The sequence below is a fragment of the Scyliorhinus torazame genome, chromosome 19 (genome assembly GCF_047496885.1).
Source record: "Scyliorhinus torazame isolate Kashiwa2021f chromosome 19, sScyTor2.1, whole genome shotgun sequence".
Lineage (NCBI taxonomy): Eukaryota > Metazoa > Chordata > Chondrichthyes > Carcharhiniformes > Scyliorhinidae > Scyliorhinus > Scyliorhinus torazame.
This window is the reverse complement of record NC_092725.1, coordinates 30,570,152-30,594,280: the sequence shown is the minus strand read 5'-3', so window position 1 is coordinate 30,594,280 and position 24,129 is coordinate 30,570,152. Positions and strand designations below refer to the sequence as shown.

At 51.2% G+C, this 24,129-nt stretch overlaps 1 protein-coding gene across 1 annotated transcript in view; it reads right to left on the bottom strand.

The window, feature by feature from the left end:
- Nucleotides 1–6,751: 6,751 nt before the first annotated feature.
- Nucleotides 6,752–24,129, bottom strand: part of LOC140395885 (urotensin-2 receptor-like) — a 48,047-nt gene continuing 30,669 nt past the window's right edge. The window contains exon 2 of the mRNA XM_072483956.1: nucleotides 6,752–7,087. The gene's annotated coding sequence lies outside the window, so the exon portion shown is untranslated. The remainder of the gene's footprint in view (nucleotides 7,088–24,129) is intronic.

Sequence of the window (24,129 nt, the reverse complement as noted above, 5' to 3'; positions counted from 1 at the left end):
ACGGTCGATTTTCCCTCTTTTTACCGTTCTTCCTTTTCGTTGGTATAAACCTTTGCTGAGCACTGTGAAAAATCACTTGGAAGGTTCTCCACTGTTCCTCAACTGTTTCACCATAAAGTCTTTGCTCCCAGTCTACCTTAGCTAGTTCTTCTCTCATCCCATTGTAATCTCCTTTGTTTAAGCACAAAACACTAGTGCTTGATTTTACCTTCTCACCCTCCATCTGTATTTTAAATTCCACCATATTGTGATCGCTCCTTCCGAGAGGATCCCTAACTATGAGATCCTGAATCAATCCTGTCTCATTACACAGGACCAGATCTAGGACTGCTTGTTCCCTCGTAGGTTCCATTACATACTGTTCGAGGAAACTATCGCGGATACATTCTATAAACTCCTCCTCAAGGCTGCCTTGACCGACCTGGTTAAACCAATCAACATGTAGATTAAAATCCCCTATGATAACTGCTGTACCATTTCTACATGCATCTGTTATTTCTTTGTTTATTGCCTGCCCCACCGTAATGTTACTATTTGGTGGCCTATAGATTACTCCTATCAGTGACTTTTTCGCCTTACTATTCCTGATTTCCACCTAAATGGATTCAACCTTATCCTCCATAGCACCGATGTCATCCCTTACTGTTGCCCGGATGTCATCCTTAAATAACAGAGCTACACCACCTCCCTTGCCATCCACTCTGTCCTTCCGAAAAGTTTGATACCCTCGGATATTTAACTCCCAGTCGTGACCACCCTTTAACCATGTTTCAGTAATGGCCACTAAATCATAGTCATTCACGATGATTTGCGCCATCAACTCATTTACCTTATTCCGAATACTACGAGGGGGTGTCGGAGTTTGGAGACTGAGGGAGGGAGGGAGTGTTGGAGTTTGGAGACTGAGGGAGGGAGGGAGGATCGGAGTTTGGAGACTGAGGGAGGGAGGGAGTGTCGGAGTTTGAAGACTGTGGGAGGGAGTGCCGGAGTTTTGATACTGAGGGAGGGAGGGAGTGTCGATGTTTGGAGACTGAGGGAGGGTGGGAGTGTTGGAGTTTGGAGGCTGAGGGAGTATCGGAGTTTGGAGACTGAGGGAGGGAGTACCGGAGTTTGGAGACTGAGGGAGTGAGGAAGTGTTGGAGCTTGGGGACTGAGGGAGGGAGAGAGTGTCGGTGTTTGGATACTGAGGGAGGGAGTGCCGGAGTTTAGATACTGAGGGAGGGAGGGAGTGTCGGTGTTTGGAGACTGAGGGAGGGAGGGAGTGTCGGAGTTTGGGGACTGAGGGAGAGAGCGAGTCCCCCAGTTTGAGGATGGAGTTTGGAGACTGAGGGAGGGAGTGTCGGAGTTTGGAGACTGAGGGAGTGAGTGTCAGAGTTTGTAAACTGAGGGAGGGAGTGCTGGAGCTTGGAGACTGCGGGATGGAGGGAGTGTCGGAGTTTGGAGACTGAGGGAGGGAGCGAGTCCCCGTTTGATGATGGAGTTTGGAGACTGAGGGAGGGAGTGCCGGAGTTTGGAGACTGAGGGAGGGAGGAAGTGTCGGAGCTTGGGGACTGAGGGAGGGAGGGAGTGTCAGTGTTTGGAGACTGAGGAAGGGAGGGAGTGTCGGAGTTTGGGGACTGAGGGAGAGAGCGAGTACCCCAGTTTGGGGATGGAGTTTGGAGACTGAGGGAGGGAGGGAGTGTCGCAGTTTGGAGACTGAGGGAGTGAGTGTCAGAGTTTGTAGACTGAGGGAGGGAGTGCCAGAGTTTGGAGACTGAGGCAGGGAGTGCCGGAGCTTGGAGACTGAGGGATGGAGGGAGTGTCGGAGTTTGGAGACTGAGGGAGGGAGCGAGTCCCCGTTTGATGATGGAGTTTGGAGACTGTGGGAGGGAGTGTCGGAGTTTGGTGACTGAGCGAGGGAGAACATAAGAACATAAGAACTAGGAGCAGGAGTAGGCCATCTGGCCCCTCGAGCCTGCTCCACCAATCTATGAGATCATGGCTGATCTTTTGTGGATTCAGCTCCACTTTCCGGCCCGAACACCATAACCCTTAATCCCTTTATTCTTCAAAAAACTATCTATCTTTATCTTAAAAACATTGAATGAAGGAGCCTCTATTGCTTCACTGGGCAAGGAATTCCATAGATCCACAACCCTTTGGGCGAAGAAGTTCCTCCTAAACTCAGTCCTAAATCTCCTTCCCCTTATTTTGAGGCTATGCCCCCTAGTTCTGCTTTCACCCGCCAGTGGAATCAACCTGCCCGCATCTATCCTATCTATTCCCTTCATAATCTTATATGTTTCTATAAGATCCCCCCTCACCCTTCTAAATTCCAACGAGTACAGTCCCAGTCTACTCAACCTCTCCTCGTAATCCAACCCCTTCAGCTCTGGGATTAACCTAGTGAATCTCCTCTGCACACCCTCCAGTGCCAGTACGTCCTTTCTCAAGTGAGACCAAAACTGAACACAATACTCCAGGTGTGGCCTCACTAACACTTTATACAATTGCAGCAGAACCTCCCTAATCTTAAACTCCATCCCTCTAGCAATGAAGGACAACATTCCATTTGCCTTCTTAATCACCTGTTGCACCTGAAAACCAACTTTTTGTGACTCATGCACTAGCACACCCAGGTCTCTCTGCACAGCAGCATGTTTTAATATTTTATCATTTAAATAATAATCCCTTTTGCTGTTATTCCTACCAAAATGGATAACCTCACATTTGTCAACATTGTATTCCAACTGCCAGACCCTTGCCCATTCACTTAGCCTATCCAAATCCCTCTGCAGACTTCCAGTATCCTCTGCACTTTTTGCTTGACCACTTATCTTAGTGTCGTCTGCAAACTTGGACACTTTGCCCTTGGTCCCCAACTCCAAATCATCTATGTAACTTGTGAACAGTTGTGGGCCCAACACTGATCCCTGAGGGACACCACTAGCTACTGATTGCCAACCAGAGAAACACCCATTAATCCCCACTCTTTGCTTTCTATTAATTAACCAATCCTCTATCCATGCTACTACTTTCCCCTTAATGCCATACATCTTTATCTTATGCAGCAACCTTTTGTATGGCACCTTGTCAAAGGCTTTCTGGAAATCCAGATATACCACATCCATTGGCTCCCCGTTATCTACCGCACTGTTAATGTCCTCAAAAAATTCCACTAAATTAGTTAGGCACGACCTGCCCTTTATGAACCCATGCTGCGTCTGCCCAATGGGACAATTGCCATCCAGATGCCTCGCTATTTCTTCCTTGATGATAGATTCCAGCATCTTCCCTACTACCGAAGTTAAGCTCACTGGCCTATAATTACCCGCTTTCTGCCTACCTCCTTTTTTAAACAGTGGTGTCACGTTTCCTAATTTCCAATCCGCCGGGACCACCCCAGAGTCTAGTGAATTTTGGTAAATTATCACTAGTGCATTTGCAATTTCCCTAGCCATCTCTTTTAGCACTCTGGGATGCATTCCATCAGGTCCAGGAGACTTGTCTACCTTTAGCCCCATTAGCTTGCCCATCACTACCTCCTTGGTGATAACAATCCTCTCAAGGTCCTCACCTGTCATAGCCTCATTTCCATCTGTCACTGGCATGTTATTTGTGTCTTCCACTGTGAAGACCGACCCAAAAAACCTGTTCAGTTCCTCAGCCATTTCCTCATCTCCCATTACTAAATCTCCCTTCTCATCCTCTAAAGGACCAATATTTACCTCAGCCACTCTTTTTTGTTTTATGTATTTGTAGTAACTTTTACTATCTGTTTTTATATTCTGAGCAAGTTTACTCTCATAATCTATCTTACTCTTCTTTATAGCTTTTTTAGTAGCTTTCTGTTGCCCCCTAAAGATTTCCCAGTCCTCTGGTCTCCCACTGATCTTTGCTACTTGGTATGTTTTTTCCTTCAATTTGATACTCTCCCTTATTTCCTTAGACATCCACGGTCGATTTTCCCTCTTTTTACCGTTCTTCCTTTTCGTTGGTATAAACCTTTGCTGAGCACTGTGAAAAATCACTTGGAAGGTTCTCCACTGTTCCTCAACTGTTTCACCATAAAGTCTTTGCTCCCAGTCTACCTTAGCTAGTTCTTCTCTCATCCCATTGTAATCTCCTTTGTTTAAGCACAAAACACTAGTGCTTGATTTTACCTTCTCACCCTCCATCTGTATTTTAAATTCCACCATATTGTGATCGCTCCTTCCGAGAGGATCCCTAACTATGAGATCCTGAATCAATCCTGTCTCATTACACAGGACCAGATCTAGGACTGCTTGTTCCCTCGTAGGTTCCATTACATACTGTTCGAGGAAACTATCGCAGATACATTCTATAAACTCCTCCTCAAGGCTGCCTTGACCGACCTGGTTAAACCAATCAACATGTAGATTAAAATCCCCTATGATAACTGCTGTACCATTTCTACATGCTTCTGTTATTTCTTTGTTTATTGCCTGCCCCACCATAATGTTACTATTTGGTGGCCTATAGATTACTCCTATCAGTGACTTTTTCGCCTTACTATTCCTGATTTCCACCCAAATGGATTCAACCTTATCCTCCATAGCACCGATGTCATCCCTTACTGTTGCCCGGATGTCATCCTTAAATAACAGAGCTACACCACCTCCCTTACCATCCACTCTGTCCTTCCGAAAAGTTTGATACCCTCGGATATTTAACTCCCAGTCGTGACCATCCTTTAACCATGTTTCAGTAATGGCCACTAAATCATAGTCATTCACGATGATTTGCGCCATCAACTCATTTACCTTATTCCGAATACTACGAGGGGGTGTCGGAGTTTGGAGACTGAGGGAGGGAGGGAGTGTTGGAGTTTGGAGACTGAGGGAGGGAGGGAGGATCGGAGTTTGGAGACTGAGGGAGGGAGGGAGTGTCGGAGTTTGAAGACTGTGGGAGGGAGTGCCGGAGTTTTGATACTGAGGGAGGGAGGGAGTGTCGGTGTTTGGAGACTGAGGGAGGGAGGGAGTGTTGGAGTTTGGAGGCTGAGGGAGTATCGGAGTTTGGAGACTGAGGGAGGGAGTACCGGAGTTTGGAGACTGAGGGAGTGAGGAAGTGTTGGAGCTTGGGGACTGAGGGAGGGAGGGAGTGTCGGTGTTTGGATACTGAGGGAGGGAGTGCCGGAGTTTTGATACTGAGGGAGGGAGGGAGTATCGGTGTTTGGAGACTGAGGGAGGGAGGGAGTGTCGGAGTTTGGGGACTGAGGGAGAGAGCGAGTCCCCCAGTTTGAGGATGGAGTTTGGAGACTGAGGGAGGGAGTGTCGGAGTTTGGAGACTGAGGGAGTGAGTGTCAGAGTTTGTAGACTGAGGGAGGGAGTGCTGGAGCTTGGAGACTGCGGGATGGAGGGAGTGTCGGAGTTTGGAGACTGAGGGAGGGAGCGAGTCCCCGTTTGATGATGGAGTTTGGAGACTGAGGGAGGGAGTGCCGGAGTTTGGAGACTGAGGGAGGGAGGTAGTGTCGGAGTTTGGAGAATGAGGGAGGGAGTGCCAGAGTTTGGAGACTGAGGCAGGGAGTGCCGGAGCTTGGAGACTGAGGGAGGGAGATAGTGTCGGAGTTTGGAGACTGAGGGAGGGAGTGAGTCCCCCAGTTTGAGGATGGAGCTTGGAGACTGAGGGACGGAGTGACTCCCAGCCCGACGACCATATGGATTGGAGGGGTGCAGCCCCTCACCCCCGGATGGGCAACCTACCCATCTGGCTGTAGCACCAGTCCTGGCCGATGAGCTCCTCCACCCTCTGGGCCGCCCTCTCCTGCTCGGCCCCCTTGCTGTGCTCCGGGATGTAGTCGATGAGAAGGTCCTCCAGCACCTCCTTCAGCTCCGGCGAGTGCAGCAGGCATCCAAGGGCCAGGCCCAGCAAGAGGAGGAGGCCGAGGCCCCAGAGAGGCCTGAGGGACATGTCCTCGCCTGCCTCCCCCCTTCCACATCCCCCAGTTACCGAGGCGCCGGCAGAGGCTGTATTCGGATTTCGAGGCCTGCTAGAGACCATCCCCAGCAAGTCACCGCGGCCTCTGCTCTGCTGGGTGTTCAAGCTGATTCCGCCCCCTCCCCTCTGTGAACTCACAAAGGCCTGCCTTCCAAAATCCAGTCCCTCGGGCTATAGGGCAGGGGATTGCGCCCCGGCAGATGGTGCCTACGGGAGCGGCGCCCCCTCCTCGAGTTCCCTAACTACAACCGACAGACCCGGCGGAGGAAACACACCACTGGGGACACGTGAGGTTCGATCGACTTTTATTTTATTCCGATGGCATGCACGGTATTGGGATGTACAGAAAATCAGAAGCTTGTGTGTTTATCTGGCGCCCGGGACAGTCTGAATACGGCGCTCTGACTCCATTCTGAGTCCGACGACATGTCTGTCAAGTGGGAGCTGTACTGTGTATCTCATCCCCCCCATTCTGTACCTGTCCTGGGAGTGTTTGATGGGGACAGTGTAGAGGGAAGTTTACTCTGTATCTAACCCCGTGCTGTACCTGTCCTGGGAGTGTTTGATGGGGACAGTGTAGAGGGAGGTTTTCTCTTTATCTAACCCCGTGCTGTACCTGTCCTGGGAGTGTTTGATGGGGACAGTGTAGAGGGAGCTTTACTCTGTATCTAACCCCGTGCTCTGGGCATGTTGGTCTGGCTGGAGTGGGTTTGTGTGCAGGGCCCGGGGATGACTACTGTTCCTGGTCGTTGGTTTTGGACTCATTCCACCCCCCCCCCCCCGCCCCCCCATCCAACCACCCAATACAGCAACGTTGTAGAGACGGTTCTCCTTCTGTCCGGGCCGATGTTTCTGCAGTCGAATAGCCGAATGACAGGCTGCTGGCCCCCGAAAATACCAACATCTCCTCTCCCCCCCCCCCACAAAACCCCTCGATGAGTCACGTACGACATCAGGGTGGTGCTGTGATGGTGTTACATTGTCGGGTCGGTCTTTGATGCTGTTGGACGAGTCCTCCTCCAGCCGGTCAGCTCCCTCCGCTCCAGCCCCCCCCCCCACCCTCCCCGCCATCTCGCTCGATTCCACTCTCTGTCGCCATCCACCGATTCCTTGCCGGGCAGGAGTCTCCCCAGCTTCCCGATCGCTCTCCCTAAAGGGACGAGGAGAGAGATTGTTAAATGTTCCGTCAGACAGGAATCACAACCCCCCCCCCACCGCCCCGGGCTCGACGGGAGACTGACCTCTCAGAGCGGCCTCCCCCTGTCTCCCTCAACTCCCCCGGTGCTGGGGAGCCCTCCGCAGCATCCCCCCCCCACCCCACCGAAATAGACACAATACATCATCAACCCCCCAGACACAGTCACACACACACACAGTCACACACACACAGTCACACACACACAGTCACACATACATGCAAAATCACACAAACACACAGTCACACACAGTCTCAGACACACACACAGTCACACAGTCTCATACACACACAGTCACTCACACACAGTCACTCACACACAGTCACACACACACACACACAGTCACACACACAGTCACACACACGCACAGACACACACACACACACACACACAGTCACACACACACACAGTCACACACACACACAGTCACAAACACACATGCAAATTCACACACACACAGTCACACACACACAGTCACACACTTGCAAAATCACACACACACAGTCACACACACACAGTCTCTCACACACACACAGTCACACAGTCTCTCACACACACAGTCACACAGTCTCATACACACACACAGTCACACACACACACAGTCACACACACACAGTCACACACACACAGTCTCTCACACACACACACAGTCACACACACAGTCACACACACGCACAGACACACACACACACACACACACAGTCACACACACACACAGTCACACACACACACAGTCACAAACACACATGCAAATTCACACACACACAGTCACACACACACAGTCACACACTTGCAAAATCACACACACACAGTCACACACACACAGTCTCTCACACACACACAGTCACACAGTCTCTCACACACACAGTCACACAGTCTCATACACACACACAGTCACACACACACACAGTCACACACACACAGTCACACACACACAGTCTCTCACACACACACACAGTCACACAGTCTCTCACACACACAGTCACACAGTCTCATACACACACACAGTCACACACACAGTCACACACACACAGTCACACACACAAAGTCACACACACACACACAGTCACACACAGTCACACACACACAGTCACACACTCACACAGACACTCACAGTCACACACTCACAGTCACACACACACAGTCTCATACACAGACACACACAGTCACACACACGCACAGACACACACACAGACACGCAAACACAGTCACACACACAGTCACACACACACACACACACACAGTCACACACACACATACGGTCACACACACAGTCACACACACACACAGTCACACACACACACACACACAGTCACACACACATGCAAAATCACACAAACACAGTCACACACAGTCTCAGACACACACACACACAGTCACACAGTCTCATACACACACAGTCACACACACACAGTTACACACACACACGCTCAGTCACACAGTCTCATACACACACAGTCACACACACACTCACACACACGCACAGACACACACACACAGACACACACACGCACAGTCACACACACACACCGTCACACACACACACCATCACACACACACACCGTCACACACACACACCGTCACACACACACACCATCACACACACGCAGTCACACACACACACAGTCACACACACATGCAAAATCACACACACACAGTCATACACACACACAGTCTCTCTCACACACACAGTCACACACACACACACACACAGTCACACACACAGTCACACACAGTCACACACACACAGTCACACAGTGACACACACACACACAGTCACACACACACACACACACACAGTCACACAAACACACACACACATACGCACAGACGCACACACAGATACGCACGCACAGACACGCACACACACACAGTCACACACACACACAGTCACACACATAGTCACACACACAAAATCACACACACACACAGTCACACACACACGCAAAATCACACACACACACAGTCACACACACACACACACACACACAGTCACACAGTCTCATACACACACACAGTCACACACACAGTAACACACACACAGTCACACACACACAGTCACACACACACAAAATCACACACACACACACACAAACCACCCTGATGCGCAATCAATTACACTCAAGACGAAGTGATTTCATAACTGAAGGCTTTAATCTGCTAGAACTCTTCCCCAGCAGCTTCGATACAGAAAGTGAAGGCTGCTGGGATGGCACCGGTTCTTATACTCCGCCTCTCAGGGCGGAGCTACGTACAGCAGCCAATGGTAAACTCCGAGGTTTAACCAATGGTCATCAGCCTCTTAGGTACCGCAATACCTGGTACTACCATATTCACCCCCTGTTAAAAAAGAGTCCGGCGGGGGTGCTGGCCAGTGGTAACAGTCGCCTTTAACATGGTATGATCAGCTATGGAGGTACCGTGATACCTCCTTACAGGGCTGTCGAGAATATTTACAAAGTGTTCGTTCACGGTTAAAGTCACAGCGAAACAATCAGTCGATCGGGTGGCCTGGTCGTCCATCTGGATCGTCTGGGCTTCGGTGGTGATTCCGGTGGGGGTCCAGGTGGTTGCTACTCCGGGAGCGTGGTTTTGGCCTCCCTGGCAGCTTCATCACCCCTAGGCGGCGCTGTTGGGGCAAACGGTTGACACGGGGGGGGGGGCGCCTCTAGGGGGCGTCGGGGGGGTGGGCGGGCCTAGGCAGGAGTGGCGGGAGTACTGACCCTCCAGTGAGGTGCTGTGGGAGGGGTGGGGGTGGGGGTAATGGTTCGGGTGCGCGTGGGGTTCCGGCGGGCGCCAGGTCCCGAAGAGAGACTGTATCTTGCCGGCCATCAGGGAACGCCACGTAGGCGTACTGGGGGTTAGCGTGCAGCAGGTGGACTCTCTCGACCAACGGGTCCGACTTGTGCGCCCGCACGTGCTTCCGAAGCAGGATGGGTCCGGGTGTCGCCAGCCAGGTTGGGAGCGATGTCCCGGAGGAGGACTTCCTGGGGAAAACAAGGAGACGTTCATGAGGTGTCTGATTTGTGGTTGTACAGAGCAGCGACCGGATGGCGTGGAGGCCCACCGGGAGGACTTCTTGCCAGCGGGAGACTGCAAGATTCCTGGACCGTAGAGCCAGTAGAACAGTCTTCCAGACCTCTCCGTTTCCCCGGGGGTTGTAACTGGTCATCCTGCTCGAGGCGATGCCCTTGCTGAGCAGGAATTGACGCAGTTCGTCACTCATAAAGGAGGACCCCCTATCACTATGTATGTACGCGGGGAAACCGAACAGTGTAAAAATACCCTGGAGGGCCTTGATAACGGTGGTTGTGGTCATGTCCGGGCAGGGGATGGCGAATGGGAGCCGGGAGTACTCGTCAATCACGTTAAGGAAGTACGTGTGGCGGTCGGTGGAGGGGAGGGGGCCTTTGAAGTCCATGCTGAGGCGTTCAAAGGGATGGGAAGCCTTTACCAGGTGCGTCCTCTCTGGCCGGTAGAAGTGTGGTTTGCACTCCGTGCAGATTTGGCAATTCCTGGTGACTGACCTGACCTCCTCGATGGAGTAGGGCAGGTTGCGGGCCTTGACAAAGTGGAAAAAGCGAGTGACACCCGGGTGGCAGAGGTCCTCGTGGAGGGCTCAGAGGCGGTCCACTTGTGCGGTGGCACAAGTGCCACGGGACAGGGCATCAGGAGGCTCATTCAGCTTCCCCGGACGGTACAAGATCTCGTAGTTGAAGGTGGAGAGTTCGATCCTCCACCGCAAGATCTTGTCATTTTTAATCTTGCCCCGCTGTGCATTATGGAACATGAAAGCAACCGACCGTAGGTCCGTGAGGAGAGTGAATCTCCTGCCGGCCAGGTAATGCCTCCAGTGTCGCACAGCTTCCACAATGCCCTGGGCCTCCTTTTCGACCGAGGAGTGGCGAATTTCGGAAGCATGGAGGGTACGGGAGAAGAAGGTCACGGGCCTGCCCGCTTGGTTGAGGGTGGCCGCCAGAGCTACGTCGGACACATCGCTCTCGGGCTGGAAGGGGAGGGACTCATCGATGGCACGCATCGTGGCCTTAGCAATGTCTGCCTTGATGCGGCTGAAGGCCTGGCGGGCCTCCGTCGACAGGGGAAAGGTTGTGGACTGGATTAGGGGTCGGGCTTTGTCTGCGTAGTTGGGGACCCACTGTGCATAATAGCTGAAAAACCCGAAGCAGCGCTTCAGGGCCTTGGGGCAGTGAGGGAGGCGGGAACTCCATGAGGGGGCGCATGCGCTCAGGGTCGGGGCCTATAACCCCATTTCGCACTACGTAGCCTAGAATGGCGAGACGGTCGGTGCTAAATTCGCATTTATCCTTATTGTAGGTCAGGTTAAGGATTTTCACGGTCTAGAGAAATTTGCGGAGGTTGGTGTCGTGGTCCTGCTGGTCATGGCCGCAGATGGTGACGTCATCCAGATACGGGAACGTTGCGCGTAAGCCGTACCGGTCAACCATTCGGTCCATCTCTCGCTGGAAGACCGAGACCCCATTCGTGACACCAAAGGGAACTCTTAAAAATTGATCGAGCCGCCCGTCTGCTTCGAAGGCAGTGTACTTGCGGTCACTATTACGGAGGGATAGCTGGTGGTAGGCGGACTTGAGGTCCACCATGGAGAAGACCTTGTATTGTGAGATCCTGTTCACCAGGTCGGCTATTTGGGGGAGAGGATACGCATCCAGCTGCGTAAACCTGTTGATGGTCTGGCTGTAGTCAATGACCATCATATGCTTCTCCCCGGTCTTTCCCACCACTACTTGAGCTCTCCAGAGACTGTTGCTCGCTTCGATGACCCCTTCCCCCAGCAGCCTTTGGACCTCGGACCTGATGAAGGTCCGGTCCTGGGCACTGTACCGTCTGCTCCTGGTGGCTCCCGGGTTTGCAATCCGGGGTGAGGTTCGCAAACAGGGAAGACGGGTCGACTTTAAGGGTCGCGAGGCCGCAGACAGTAAGGGGAGGTATAGGGCCGCCGAATTTAAATGTCAGGCTTTGCAAATGGCATTGGAAATCCAGCCCCAGGAGGGTGGCTGCGCAGAGGTGCGGCAGAAAGTACAGACGGAAATTGTGGAATTCCCTGCCTTGGACAGTGAGGTTCGCTCGGCAGAACCCCTTTATCTCCACCGTGTGTGACCCGGAGGCCAGGGAGATCCTTTGGTTTACAGGGTGGGTTACAAGTGAACAGCGCCTTACCGTGTCGGGGTGTATAAAGCTCTCCGTGCTCCCAGAGTCAATCAGGCACGACGTCTCGTGGCCGTTGATGAGGACCGTCGTTGTAGCCGTTGCGAGTGTCCGAGGTCGACTTTGGTCCAGTGTCACTGAGGCCAGATGAAGCAGTTGCGAGTTCTGATCGGGCAGCGTGTAGTCGGCCGTGCTGGGGGCCTGGGGCCCCATCCAAGATGGCGTCACCCATGGGTCACACATGGTGTCCGAGGATGAAGATGGCGTCGGCGATGGACAAAATGGCATCGGCGATGGACAAAATGGCGGCGCCCACCCGTCCAGCGTGGTGTCCGGGGGGCAAGATGGCCGCGCCCGTGGGTCGCACGTGACGCTAGGGTAGGGGGGTGGCGGTGTGTGCTGGCCGGTTGGGGCCTGAAGGGGGGGTTGCCGCGGCGGTCCAGGGTTACTGGAGACCGCGGCCCGGGCCTGGCAGACCCCCACAAAGTGGCCCTTCTTGCCGCACCCTTTGCAGGCGGCGGTGCGGGCCGGGCAGTGCGGGCGGGGATGATTCGCCTGCCCGCAAAAGAAACAGCGGGGCCCGGCGGCGTTAGCGGGCTGTCTCGTAGCGCAGGCCTGCGGGGTCGGGGGGGAAGGTCTGTGGGGCTGCCGCTGCGGGGTGCCACGCAGCCCAGGGGGCCGCCACGCGGTCGGTCGCATAGGACTGCGCGTTTCTGGAAGCAATATCCATGGACCCTGCCAGGGCCCGTGCCTCTCTCAGTCCCAGGGTGTCCTTTTCTAGGAGTGTTCGGCAGATATCTGAGGAGCTCATACCTGCTACGAAGGCATCCCTGATGAAAGGTTCCGTGTGCTCGCTCCCCGAAACTTGCGGGCAGCCACAGTTTCAGTCCAGCACCAGTAGCGCCGGGTAGAAATCCTCCAACGATTCCCCGCGGCTTTGCCGTCTAGTTGCAAGCAGGTGACGTGCGTAGACCTGATTTACTGGGCGGATATAATGTCCTTTTAGCAGTTCGATCGCGGCATCATAGTCCTCCGCCTCCTCGATAAGGGTGTAGGTCCCAGGGCTGACCCTTGAGCGCAGGAGGTACATTTTCTGTCCTTCTGAGGGGATGCCTCCGGCCGTGTCGAGGTAGCCCTTAAAGCACGCCAGCCAGTGTTTAAATATTGCAGCCGAGTTCTCCGCGTGGGGCTGAGTTGAAGGCACTCTGGTTTGATTCGGAGATCCATCCTTCCAGCTTAAGTCTAGTAGATTAAATTGAGGCACCCTGTGGTGGTATGTATTAGGGGTAATATAGTACCTGTGAAGCCGAGAGGCTATTGGCTGACAGGTCCCGGGTCCTGGTTGGATCTGCCGACTTCTGGCTCCGCCCTGAAGGCGGAGTATAAGAGCCCGAGCTTCTCCCCGCAGCCTCATTCTGTTACTGAGCTGCTGGGGAACACGTCTCGCTTAATAAAGCCTCGATAGACTTCATCGCTTCTCGTCTCGTGTAAGTCATTGTGCGCTACAATTTATTAAGCAAGCTTAAAAGACTATGGAGCTCCGGAATGCCTCCGGATCAGCCCCCATGCAGCAAACTCGGCGGCCGTGTTCAAACACTGGCTAGCATGCTTCGAAGGCTACCTCCGAACGGCCCCCGGCCGGATCACGGAAGAGCAGAAAATGCAGGTCCTGCATTCGAGGGTAAGCCCAGAAATTTACTCGCTTATAGAATACGCGGAGGATTTCCCGACGGCGCTCGCGTTGCTGAAGGGCATCTACATTCGGCCCGTAAACCAGGTCTACGCACGCCACCAACTCGCGACGAGACAGCAAATTCCCGGAGAATCGCTCGAGGAATTCAACGCCGCGCTGCTGATTTTGGGGCGAAACTGCAACTGCCCGCCGGTGAACGCAATCGAACACGCGGACCTGCTAATTCGAGATGCATTTGTGGCAGGTATGAACTCTCCCCAAATCCGTCAGAGACTTTTAGAAAGAGAGTCGCTAGGACTCTCAGAGGCACGGGCCCTTGCAGCCTATCTTGATGTGGCCTCGCAAAACGTCCGCGCCTACGGCCCCGACCGCGCGGCAGCCCCTTGGGCTCCGTGGACCCCCGTCGCGACCGACTCCCCGGCACCCCCCACCCCCCCCCCCACCCCCCCCGCAAGCCTGCGCGGCTAGAGCACCACCATCCCGGGGGGGCCCACTGCTACTTTTGCGGGCAGGTGAAACACCCCCGGCAGCGCTGCCTGGCCCGCGCAGCTATTTGTAAAAGCTGCGGCAAAAAGGACCATTACGCGGCAGTGTGCCGGTCCCAGGGGGTCACCGCAATCCCCGGAGAAGAACGAGGGCAGCACATCCCGAACACCCCCATAACACCCCCCAGCGTCCCAGGTGCGACCCGCGGGCGCCGCAATTTTGGGTCCCGGACACCACGAGGGGAGGATGGGCACCACCATCTTGTGACCCCCCAGCCACGTGCGATTAATGGGGGCGGCCATTTTGTCCACCCCGACTGCGTGCGATTCATGGGGGCGGCCATTTTGTCCAGGTGGTAGTGAAGACCGGGGAGAAGCAAAGGATTGTCGTAGACTATAGTCAGACCATCAACAGGTACACGCAGCTAGATGCATACCCTCTCCCCCGCATATCCGACATGGTCAATCGGATTGCACAGTACAAGGTCTTTTCCATCGTGGACCTCAAGTCCGCCTACCACCAGCTCCCCATCCGCCCGAGTGACCACAAGTACACTGCCTTCGAGGCAGACGGGCGGCTATACCATTTCCTAATGGTCCCATTTGGCGTCACAAACGGGGTCTCGGTCTTCCAACGGGAGATGGACCGAATGGTTGACCAGCACGGTTTAGGGGCCACGTTCCCGCACCTCGACAACGTAACCATCTGCGGCCACGATCAGCAGGACCACGACGCCAACCTCCAAAAGTTCCTTTCGACCGCAAACGCCCTGAACCTCACATATAATGAGGAAAAATGCGTTTTAGCACAAACCGTTTGGCCATCCTGGGATACATAGTGCGCAATGGAGTGATAGGCCCCGACCCCGAACGCATGCGCTCCCTTATGGAATTTCCCCTCCCCCACTGCTCCAAAGCCCTGAAACGTTGCCTGGGCTTCTTTTCATAGAGAACTACAGGCTCCCCGCTAATACAGTCCACTACCTTACCCCTGTCGACAGAGGCCCGCCAGGCCTTCAGCCGCATCAAAGCGGATATCGCAAAGGCCATGATGCGCGCCATCGACGAGTCCCTCCCCTTCCAGGTCGAGAGCGACGCATCCGATGTAGCTCTGGCGGCCACCCTTAACTAAGCGGGCAGACCCGTGGCCTTTTCCTCCCGAACCCTCCACGCCTCAGAAATCCGCCACTCCTCAATGGAAAAGGAGGCCCAGGCCATAGTGGAAGCTGTGCGACACTGGAGGCATTACCTGGCCGGCAGGAGATTCACTCTCCTCACTGACCAACGGTCGGTAGCCTTTATGTTCGATAATGCACAGTGGGGCAAAATCAAGAATGACAAGATCTTGAGGTGGAGGATTGAGCTCTCCACCTATAACTATGAAATCTTGTATTGTCACGGAAAGCTGAACGAGCCGTCCGATGCCCTATCCCGCGGCACATGTGCCAACGCACAAATAGACCGCCTCCAAGCCCTCCACGAGGACCTCTGCCACCCGGGGGTCACTCGATTCTTCCATTTCGTAAAGTCCCGCAACCTCCCCTACTCTGTGGAGGAGGTCCGTACAGTCACCAGGAACTGCCACATCTGCACAGAGTGCAAACCGCACTTTTTCAGGCCGGATAGAGCGCACCTGATCAAGGCTTCCCGCCCCTTTGAACGCCTCAGTTTGGATTTCAAAGGGCCCCTCCCCTCCACCGACCGCAACGCATACTTCCTGAACGTGGTGGACGAGTACTCTCGTTTCCCCTTCGCCATCCCCTGCCCCGACATGACCGCGGCCACGGTCATTAAAGCCCTCGGCACCATCTTCACACTGTTCGGTTACCCCGCCTACATCCATAGCGACAGGGGGTCCTCCTTCATGAGTGACGAGCTGCGTCAGTTCCTGCTCAGCAAGGGCATAGCCTCGAGCAGGACGACCAGCTACAACCCCCGGGGGAACGGTCAGGTAGAGAGGGAGAACGGCACGGTCTGGAAGACCGTCCTACTGGCCCTACGGTCCAGAGATCTCCCAGTTTCCTGGTGGCAGGAAGTCCTCCCGGATGCTCTCCACTCTATCCGGTCGCTGCTGTGTACCACCACTAACCAAACGCCTCACGAGCGCCTCCTTGTCTTCCCTAGGAAGTCCTCCTCCGGAACGTCGCTGCCGACCTGGCTGGCAGCCCCAGGACCCATCTTGCTCCGGAAACATGTGCGGGCGCACAAATCGGACCCGTTGGTCGAGAGGGTTCACCTTCTCCACGCGAACCCGCAGTACGCCTACGTGGCGTACCCCGACGGCCGACAGGACACGGTCTCCCTGCGGGACCTGGCGCCCGCCGGCAACACCCCCCCCCCCCCCCGACACCGATCACCCCCTCCCTGCCACCGGCGCACCCCACGACCGCCCCCTTCCCAAGGGGATCGGTCCTCCTCCCGTGCCCGCCCAGGAGTGAAACAGGAACAAACACCGAAACGCTCCCGGAGACGACAACGCTGGAACAAGCACCTGCAGCACCACCGGGGCTGAGGCGATCGACGAGGAAGACCAGACCGCCCGCTCGACTCGTGGAATCCGCGTGACACCAAGAAAGCAAGAATTTGGTTGTAAAATTTTTTTTTTTCCTTATTGTAAATAGTTCTGACAAACTTGTACACAGCTAAATGTTGGGCTAAATATGTATTGCCACAGTCCGAAATTTGTTCCAGGGCCAGCCTTGTAAACCCCTACCACCATGCGAACCACCACCCTGACGGGTTCCTTTTTAACAAGGGGTGAATGTGGTGGTATGTATTAGGGGTAATGTGGTACCTGTGAAGCCGAGAGGCTATTGGCTGACAGGTCCCGGGTCCTGGTTGGATCTGCCGACCTCTGGCTCCTCCCTGAAGGAGGAGTATAAGAGCTCAAGTTCTCGTCTCAGCCTCATTCAGTTACTGAGCTGCTGGGGAACAAGTCTCACTTAATAAAGCCTCGATAGACTTCATCGCTTCGTATAAGTCATTGTGCGCTACACACCCCGAACCCCTCGATTAGATTCCAGTCTGTAACTCACTCCCGCGGACCTGTTATTCTGTATATAGACCACCCAAAACCCTCGATTAGATTCCAGTCTGTAACTCACTCCCGGGTATCTGTTGTTCTATATGTAAACCACCCCGAACCCCTCGATTAGATGCCACTCTGTAATTCAATCCCGGGTATCTGTTATTCTATATATAAACCACCCTGAACCCCTCGATTAGATTCCAGTCTGTAACTCTCTCCCGTCTCTCTGTTATTCTATATATCAACCACCCCGAACCCCTCGACTAGATTCCAGTCTGTAACTCACTCCTGGGTATCTGTTATTCTATATATAAACCACCCTGAACCCCTCGATTAGTTTCCAGTCTGTAACTCACTCCCGGATATCTGTTGTTCTATATATCAACCACCCCGAACGCATCGATTAGATTCCAGTCTGTAACTCACTCCCGGGTATCTGTTATTCTATATATAAACCACCCCAAACCCCTCGATTAGATTCCAGTCTGTAAGTCAATCCCGGGTATCTGTTATCCTATATGTAAACCACCCCGAACCCCTCGATAAGATTCCAGTCTGTAACTCAGTCCCGGGTATTTGTTATTCTATATATAAACCATTCCGGACCCCTCGATTGGATTCCAGTCTGTAACTCACTCCCGGGTATCTGTTATTCTATATATAAACCACCCCGGACTCCTCGATTAGATTCCAGTCTGTAACTCACTCCTGGGTATCTGTTATTCTGTCTCAAAACCAAATCGAACCCCCTCGATTACATTCCAGTCTGTAACTCACTCGCGGATATCTGTTATTCTAGAAATAAACCACACCGAACCCCTCGATTAGATTCCAGTCTGTAACTCACTCCCGGGTATCTGTTATTCTATATATAATCCACCCCGAACGCCTCAATTATATTTCAGTCTGTAACTCACTCCCTGGTATCTGTTGTTCTGTATTTTTACCAACCTAAACCCCTCGATTAGGTTCCAGTCTGTAACTCACTCCCGGATATCTGTTATTCTATATATAAGCGACCCTGAAACCCTCGATTATTTTCCAGTCTGTTGCTCCCTCTCGGGTGTCTGTTATTCCATATTTCAACCACCCTGAACACCTCGATTTGATTCCAGTCTAACTCAATCCCGGGCATCTGTTATTCTATACATAAATCACTCCAAACTCATCGATTATATTCCAGTCTGTAACCCACTCCCGGATATTTGTTACAATATATATAAACCACCCCGAACACCTCGATTAGATTCCAGCCTGTAACTCACTCCCGGGTATGAGTTATTCTTGAAACAACCATCACGAACCCCTCGATTAGATTCCAGTCCGTAACTCACTTCCGGGTATCTGTTATTCCATATATAAACCACCCTGAACCCCTTGATTAGATTGCAGTCTGTAACTCACTCCCAGGTATCTGTTATTCTATATATAAAGCACCCCGCACCCCTCGATTAGATTCCATTCTGTAACGCACACCTGGGTTTCTGTTATATTATATATAAACCACCCCGCACCCCTCGATTAGATTCCAGTCTGTAACTCACTCCCAGGTATCTGTTATTCTATATATAAACCACCCGAACCCCTCGATTAGATTCCAGTCTGTAACTCACTCCCGGGTATCTGTTATTCTATATATAAACGACCCCGAACCCCTCGATTAGATTCCAGTCTGTAACTCACTCCTGGGTATCTGTTATTCTATATATAAACCACCCCGAACCCCTCGATTAGATTCCAGTCTGTAACTCACTCCCGGGTATCTGTTATTCTATATATAAACCACCCCGAACCCATCAATTAGATTCCACTCTGTAACTCACTCCCGGGTACCTGTTATTCTATACATAAACCACCCCGAACCCCTCGATTAAATTCCAGTCTGTAACTCACTCCCGGGTATCTGTTATTCTGTATATAAACCACCCCAATCCACTCGATTAGATTCCAGTCTGTAACTCACTCCCGGGTACCTGTTATTCTATATATAAACCACCCCGAACCCCTCAATTAGATTCCAGTCTGTAACTCACTCCCGGGTATCTGTTATTCTATATATAGACCACCCTGAAAACCTCGATTAGATTCCAGACTGTAACTCACTCCCGGGTATCTGTTATTCTATATATAAACCACCCCGATATCCTCAATTAGATTCCAGTCTGTAACTCACTCCCGGGTATCTGTTATTCTATATATAAACCACCCCAAACCCCTCGATCAGATTCCAGTCTGTAACTCACTCCCGGTTATCTGTTATTCTATCTATAAACCACCCTGAACCCCTCGATTAGATTCCAGTCTGTAACTCACTCCCGGGTATCTGTTATTCTGTATATAAACCACCCTGAACCCCTCGATTATATTCCAGTCTGTAACTCACTCCCGGGAATCTGTTATTCTATATATAAACCACCCCGAACCCCTCGATTAGATTCCAGTCTGTAACTCTCTCACGTGTATCTGCTGTTCTATATATAAACCACCCCGAACCCCTCGATTAGATTCCAGTCTGTAACTCACACCCGGGTATCTGTTATTCTGTCTATAAACCACCCCGAACCCCTCGATTAGATTCCAGTCTGTAACTCACTCCCGGGTATCTGTTATTCTATATATAAACCACCCTGAACCCCTCGATTAGTTTCCAGTCTGTAACTCACTCCCGGGTATCTGTTATTCTATATATAAACCACCCCGATTTACTCGATTAGATTCCAGTCTGTAACTCACTCCCGGGTATCTGTTATTCTATATATAAACCACCCTGAACCCCTCGATTAGATTCCAGTCTGTAATTCACTCCCGTGTATCTGTTATTCTATATATAAACCACCCCGAACCCCTCGATTATATTCCAGTCTGTAACTCACTCCCGGGTATCTGTTATTCTATATATAAACCACCCCGAAACCCTCGATTAGATTCCAGTCAGTAACTCACTCCCGGGTGTCTGTTATTCCATATTTCAACCACCCTGATCACCTCGATTTGATTCCAGTCTAACTCAATCCCGGGCATCTGTTATTCTATATATAAATCACTCCAAACTCATCGATTATATTCCAGTCTGTAACCCACTCCCGGATATTTGTTACAATATATATAAACCACCCCAAACCCCTCGATTAGATTCCAGCCTGTAACTCACTCCCGGGTATGAGTTATTCTTTATTCAACCATCACGAAACCCTCGATTAGATTCCAGTCCGTAACTCACTTCCGGGTATCTGTTATTCTTTATATAAACAACCCTGAACCCCTTGATTAGATTGCAGTCAGGAACTCACACCTGGGTATCTGTTATTCTATATATAAACCACCCCGAACTCCTCGATTAGATTCCAGTCTGTAACTCACTCCCAGGTATCTGTTATTCTATATAAAAAGCACCCCGCACCCCTCGATTAGATTCCATTCTGTAACGCACACCTGGGTTTCTGTTATTCTATATTTAAACGACCCCGAACCCCTCGATTAGATTCCAGTCTGTAACTCACTCCTGGGTATCTGTTATTCTATATATAAACCACCCCGAACCCCTCGATTAGATTCCAGTCTGTAACTCACTCCTGGGTATCTGTTATTCTATATATAAACCACCCCGAACCCCTCGATTAGATTCCAGTCTGTAACTCACTCCCGGGTATCTGTTATTCTATATATAAACCACCCCGAACCCATCAATTAGATTCCACTCTGTAACTCACTCCCGGGTACCTGTTATTCTATATATAAACCACCCCGAACCCCTCGATTAAATTCCAGTCTGTAACTCACTCCCGGGTATCTGTTATTCTGTATATAAACCACCCCAATCCCCTCGATTAGATTCCAGTCTGTAACTCACTCCCGGGTACCTGTTATTCTATATATAAACCACCCCGAACCCCTCGATTAGATTCCAGTCTGTAACTCACTCCTGGGTATCTGTTATTCTATATATAAACCACCCCGAATACCTCGATTAGAATCCAGTCTGTAACTCACTCCCGGGTATCTGTTATTCTATATATAAACCACCCCGAAACCCTCGATTAGATTCCAGTCTGTAACTCACTCCCGGGTACCTGTTATTCTATATATAAACCAGCCCAAACCCCTCGATTAGATGCCAGTCTGTAACTCACTCCCGGGTATCTGTTATTCTATATATAAAGCCACCCCGAACCCCTCGATTAGATTCCAGTCTGTAACTCACTCCCGGGTATCTGTTATTCTGTATATAAACCACCCTGAACCCCTCGATTGGATTCCAGTCTGTAACTCACTCCCGGGTACCTGTTATTCTATATATAAAACACCCCGAACCCCTCGATTAGATTCCAGTCTGTAACTCACTCCCGGGTATCTGTTATTCTATATATAAACCACCCCGAACCCCTCGATTAGTTTCCTGTCTATAACTCACTCCCCGGTATCTGTTATTCTATATATAAACCACCCCGAACCCCTCGATTAAATTCCAGTCTGTAACTCACTCCCGGGTATCTGTTATTCTATATATAAACCACCCCAATCCCCTCGATTAGATTCCAGTCTGTAACTCACTCCCGGGTACCTGTTATTCTATAAATAAACCACCACGAACCCCTCAATTAGATTCCAGTCTGTAACTCACTCCCGGGTATCTGTTATTCTATATATAAACCACCCTGAACACCTCGATTTGATTCCAGACTGTAACTCACTCCCGGGTATCTGTTATTCTATATATAAACCACCCCGATCCCCTCAATTAGATTCCAGTCTGTAACTCACTCCCGGGTATCTGTTATTCTATATATAAACCACCCAAAACCCCTCGATCAGATTCCAGTCTGTAACTCACTCCCGGGTATCTGTTATTCTATCTATAAACCACCCTGAACCCCTCGATTAGATTCCAGTCTGTAAATCATTCCCGGGTATCTGTTATTCTGTATATAAACCACCCTGAACCCCTCGATTATATTCCAGTCTGTAACTCACTCCCGGGAATCTGTTATTCTATATATAAACCACCCCGAACCCCTCGATTAGATTCCAGTCTGTAACTCTCTCACGTGTATCTGCTATTCTATATATAAACCACCCCGAACCCTTCGATTAGATTCCAGTCTGTAACTCACACCCGGGTATCTGTTATTCTGTATATAAACCACCCCGAACCCCTCGATTAGATTCCAGTCTGTAACTCACTCCCGGGTATCTGTTATTCTATATATAAACCACCCTGAACCCCTCGATTAGTTTCCAGTCTGTAACTCACCCCCGGGTATCTGTTATTCTTTCTATAAACCACCCTGAACCCCTCGATTAGATTCCAGTCTGTAACTCACACCCGGGTATCTGTTATTCTGTATATAAACCACCCCAAACCCCTCGATTAGATTCCAGTCTGTAACTCACTCCCGGGTATCTGTTATTCTATATATAAACCACCCTGAACCCCTCGATTAGTTTCCAGTCTGTAACTCACTCCCGGGAATCTGTTATTCTATATAGAAACCACCCCGAACCCCTCGATTAGATTTGAGTCTCTAACTCACTCCCGGGTAGCAGTTATTCGATATATAAAACACCCCGAACCCCTCGAGTAGAATCCAGTCTGTAACTCACTCCTGGGTATCTGTTATTCTATATATAAACCAGCCTGAACCCCTCGATTAGTTTCCAGTCTGTAACTCACTCCCGGATATCTGTTGTTCTATATATCAACCACCCCGAACCCCTCGATTAAATTCCAGTCTGTAACTCACTCCCGGGTATCTGTTATTCTGTATATAAACCAGCCCAATCCCCTCGATTAGATTCCAGTCTGTAAGTCAATCCCGGGTATCTGTTATCCTATATGTAAACCACCCCGAACCCCTCAATTAGATTCCAGTCTGTAACTCACTCCCGGGTATCTGTTATTCTATATATAAACCACCCCAAACCCCTCGATCAGATTCCAGTCTGTAACTCACTCCCGGGTATCTGTTATTCTATCTATAAACCACCCTGAACCCCTTGATTAGATTCCAGTCTGTAACTCACTCCCGGGTATCTGTTATTCTATATATAAACCACCCCAAACCCCTCGATCAGATTCCAGTCTGTAACTCACTCCCGGGTATCTGTTATTCTATCTTTAAACCACCCCGAACCCCTCAATTACATTCCAGTCTGTAACTCACTCCCGGGTATCTGTTATTCTATATATAAACCACCCCAAACCCCTCGATCTGATTCCAGTCTGTAACTCACTCCCGGGTATCTGTTATTCTGTATATAAACCACCCTGAACCCCTCGATTATATTCCAGTCTGTAACTCACACCCGGGTATCTGTTATTCTGTATATAAACCACCCGAACCCCTCGATTAGATTCCAGTCTGTAACTCACTCCCGGGTATCTGTTATTCTATATATAAACCACCCTGAACCCCTCGATTAGTTTCCAGTCTGTAACTCACTCCCGGGTATCTGTTATTCTATATATAAACCACCCTGAACCCCTCGAGTAGATTCCAGTCTGTAACTCACTCCCGGGTATCTGTTATTCTATATATAAACCACCCTGAACCCCTCGAGTAGATTCCAGTCTGTAACTCACACCCGGGTATCTGTTATTCTATA